The sequence below is a fragment of the Schistocerca cancellata genome, unplaced genomic scaffold, assembly GCF_023864275.1.
Source record: "Schistocerca cancellata isolate TAMUIC-IGC-003103 unplaced genomic scaffold, iqSchCanc2.1 HiC_scaffold_1067, whole genome shotgun sequence".
NCBI classification, from domain to species: domain Eukaryota; kingdom Metazoa; phylum Arthropoda; class Insecta; order Orthoptera; family Acrididae; genus Schistocerca; species Schistocerca cancellata.
In genome coordinates this window covers 7501-11858 of record NW_026047067.1, presented here as the reverse complement: position 1 = coordinate 11858, position 4358 = coordinate 7501, and the positions used below count along the sequence as shown (strand labels likewise).

The 4358-nt window shown below is 52.7% G+C and overlaps 1 non-coding gene across 1 annotated transcript in view; it reads left to right on the top strand.

Annotated features, from left to right (window-relative positions):
- Positions 1 to 3973: 3973 nt before the first annotated feature.
- Positions 3974 to 4358, top strand: part of LOC126151503 (small subunit ribosomal RNA) — a 1909-nt gene continuing 1524 nt past the window's right edge. The window contains exon 1 of the ribosomal RNA XR_007532008.1: positions 3974 to 4358. This exon is cut by the window's right edge and continues 1524 nt beyond it. This is a non-coding gene — a ribosomal RNA (small subunit ribosomal RNA).

The window sequence follows — 4358 nt, the reverse complement described above, 5'->3', positions numbered from 1 at the left end:
AGCGAAAAGCGCATCCTGACGAGACATAACTGCTGTGACATACTGAAGCTGCCTCAGACATTCACTTACAATGATCACTACCAACGAACCTCGGCCCCCCCCCCCCCCAACACACTCTCTTACCACGTTGTGTACTGTAATCCAACCCATTTCGCACCTTAACCTAACCCATTTTGCACCTTAACTTAACCAAATTCGTAACGCAATTTGTACCGCAATGTAACGCAATGTGTACCGCAATGTAACGCAATGTGTACCGCAATGTAACGCAATGTGTACCGCAATGTACCGCAATGTGTACCGCAATGTACCGCAATGTGTACCGCAATGTGTAACGCAATGTGTAACGCAATGTGTACCGCAATGTGTACCGCAATGTGTAACGCAATGTGTACCGCAATGTGTAACGCAATGTGTACCGCAATGTGTAACGCAATGTGTACCGCAATGTAACGCAATCTGTACCGCAATGTAACGCAATTTGTACCGCAATGTAACGCAATTTGTACCGCAATGTAACGCAATTTGTACCGCAATGTAACGCAATTTGTACCGCAATGTAACGCAATTTGTACCGCAATGTAACGCAATTTGTACCGCAATGTAACGCAATTTGTACCGCAATGTAACGCAATTTGTACCGCAATGTAACGCAATTTGTACCGCAATGTAACGCAATTTCTACCTTAACCTAACCCACGTTGTGCCTTAACCTAACCCACGTTGTGCCTTAACCTAACCCACGTTGTGCCTTAACCTAACCCACGTTGTGCCTTAACCTAACCCACGTTGTGCCTTAACCTAACCCACGTTGTGCCTTAACCTAACCCACGTTGTGCCTTAACCTAACCCACGTTGTGCCTTAACCTAACCCACGTTGTGCCTTAACCTAACCCACGTTGTGCCTTAACCTAACCCACGTTGTGCCTTAACCTAACCCACGTTGTGCCTTAACCTAACCCACGTTGTGCCTTAACCTAACCCACGTTGTGCCTTAACCTAACCCACGTTGTGCCTTAACCTAACCCAAGTTGTGCCTTAACCTAACCCAAGTTGTGCCTTAACCTAACCCAAGTTGTGCCTTAACCTAACCCAAGTTGTGCCTTAACCTAACCCAAGTTGTGCCTTAACCTAACCCAAGTTGTGCCTTAACCTAACCCAAGTTGTGCCTTAACCTAACCCAAGTTGTGCCTTAACCTAACCCAAGTTGTGCCTTAACCTAACCCACGTTGTGCCTTAACCTAACCCAAGTTGTGCCTTAACCTAACCCACGTTGTGCCTTAACCTAACCCACGTTGTGCCTTAACCTAACCCACGTTGTGCCTTAACCTAACCCACGTTGTGCCTTAACCTAACCCACGTTGTGCCTTAACCTAACCCACGTTGTGCCTTAACCTAACCCACGTTGTGCCTTAACCTAACCCACGTTGTGCCTTAACCTAACCCACGTTGTGCCTTAACCTAACCCACGTTGTGCCTTAACCTAACCCACGTTGTGCCTTAACCTAACCCACGTTGTGCCTTAACCTAACCCACGTTGTGCCTTAACCTAACCCACGTTGTGCCTTAACCTAACCCACGTTGTGCCTTAACCTAACCCACGTTGTGCCTTAACCTAACCCACGTTGTGCCTTAACCTAACCCACGTTGTGCCTTAACCTAACCCACGTTGTGCCTTAACCTAACCCAAGTTGTGCCTTAACCTAACCCAAGTTGTGCCTTAACCTAACCCAAGTTGTGCCTTAACCTAACCCAAGTTGTGCCTTAACCTAACCCAAGTTGTGCCTTAACCTAACCCAAGTTGTGCCTTAACCTAACCCAAGTTGTGCCTTAACCTAACCCAAGTTGTGCCTTAACCTAACCCAAGTTGTGCCTTAACCTAACCCACGTTGTGCCTTAACCTAACCCACGTTGTGCCTTAACCTAACCCACGTTGTGCCTTAACCTAACCCACGTTGTGCCTTAACCTAACCCACGTTGTGCCTTAACCTAACCCACGTTGTGCCTTAACCTAACCCACGTTGTGCCTTAACCTAACCCACGTTGTGCCTTAACCTAACCCACGTTGTGCCTTAACCTAACCCACGTTGTGCCTTAACCTAACCCACGTTGTGCCTTAACCTAACCCACGTTGTGCCTTAACCTAACCCACGTTGTGCCTTAACCTAACCCAAGTTGTGCCTTAACCTAACCCACGTTGTGCCTTAACCTAACCCAAGTTGTGCCTTAACCTGCTCTGTAATTGGCATATGACACGTTACATTAATCCAGTGTTGTCTAACCACAACCCTCTGAATATAGTTCGCTACTCGCACCGCCCACCCTCTTGTGTATCGTTTCATGTTCAACACTTCGCAAGTGTTGCTTACTTTTTACATGCTCCCGCTGTACACTGTAATGTGGACGACTGCAGGATGTACATCGCCCCCACCCTCCCCCCTGCCTTCGCACGCTGGTCGTTCAGGTGCTTGCGTGTTCAATGCCCTTCGCAGCTGTTCACTGGCATTCGCATGTCGAAGCGCTCAGTCTACGTCGTGGTACGGCCTGTGTCCACTGTCCGCTGATGTCGTAAGCTTAACCCTCACATTGTACTGCACATAGGTCCGTATGTACTGCATGATACGCTGTGGCACATGTGTGACCGTACAACGACTGCGCCCAACAACAGCGAACCATACGGTCCAAATGTTGTGCACTCAGCCACGTGCCGTCTCCCCATAACAGCTACATTGCAGTGTGGTACGCCATAGAGACGTGTGGGATTAACGGACGCCCTGGATGGCGATCAGCATGAGCCGTCTGTTGATGTAGTGGCGCGTGTATTCAAACGTAGTCGTCTCTTCTCACACAGTGTGATAGCATGGTGCACCGCGTTCCACATCTGCGACATGGTACAGATGCTGGTTGACAGTCGGTCTCGTAATGGACATCGCATACGTAGGGGGCCACCTCCCACGTGTTCTCTAGTCGTGCACATTTTGTTGCGTGTATGTGGGCAGACGTAGTGTGTCGTGACACCTAACAGACAGGTATGCAATAATCGTTGCATTTGCAAACTGGGATGGACGTCTACGTTTGCTGGTGACGTTACGCAAATGAACAACTGGTAAACCCATTGTGGTGCGGTTGTTGTTGCTGGAGGTAAATCAGTAAGGGCAAATCTGTGTGTGAAGCGATACGCGGCGGTGGCTGGGTGGGACCGTCCCCGGCCGGTGAGGGGGGGCCGCCCGGCGTGCTGGCCGCGCGGTGCGTGGGCGCACGCGCTACAGCCGGCTGGTGGGGGCGCCCAGTGGCAGGCGCGCCGGCCGACGGACGCGGCAGGCGGCGCAGCTGCGCGCCGGGGCACCCTGCGCGCGGCGCCGGGCGGCCAAAGTGGGTCCTCGCGGGCCCGGTGCGAAGCGCGGTGGACATCTGCAGTGTGCTGGTCCGACTGAGGACTGTGTGCGTTGAGGATGCGCCGCCGCCCGGCACTCGGCGCCGCGACGCCGTCTGCTGCTCGGTCGCCCCAGCGGTTCTCGCTGGTGGTTTGTATCGCAGTTGTGCAGACGTGTTGGCACGTGCGCTGTGCTGGGAGAGTTCGCTTCGGCACCCACGTGGGGCCTTTGCCCTTCTGTGGCGCTGGCGTTGGAGCTGCCGGTCACCGTAGGTGGCGCGTGTTGTCTCCCGCCGGCAATGCCACGACAGCACGCTCCCGGGCCTCTGTCGGCAGCGGCAAGCTCAGTTGGGAGCACGGGTGGTCGCACCTAAAGCGTCTACTCGCCTAACTCCGGGCGATTGCGCCTCTCTCGAACCCGACCAAGTACTTAGGACGGCGCTGCGCGCCGCCGGGACCTGAGAGGGTTTCGAGGTGTATTGTGCAGGGGAGCTCAGCCTCCTCCTGTTTGCAGAATAATTGAGCGGACGCTTGCGTGTTCGCGCGGGCCCCTGGGACACACTCCCGGGCGGCCGGCTGCTCAGCTCTAGTTGACGCAGCTCCCTGGTTGATCCTGCCAGTAGTCATATGCTTGTCTCAAAGATTAAGCCATGCATGTCTCAGTACAAGCCGCATTAAGGTGAAACCGCGAATGGCTCATTAAATCAGTTATGGTTCCTTAGATCGTACCCACGTTACTTGGATAACTGTGGTAATTCTAGAGCTAATACATGCAAACAGAGTCCCGACCAGAGATGGAAGGGACGCTTTTATTAGATCAAAACCAATCGGTCGGCTCGTCCGGTCCGTTTGCCTTGGTGACTCTGAATAACTTTGGGCTGATCGCACGGTCCTCGTACCGGCGACGCATCTTTCAAATGTCTGCCTTATCAACTGTCGATGGTAGGTTCTGCGCCTACCATGGTTGTAACGGGTAACGGGGAAT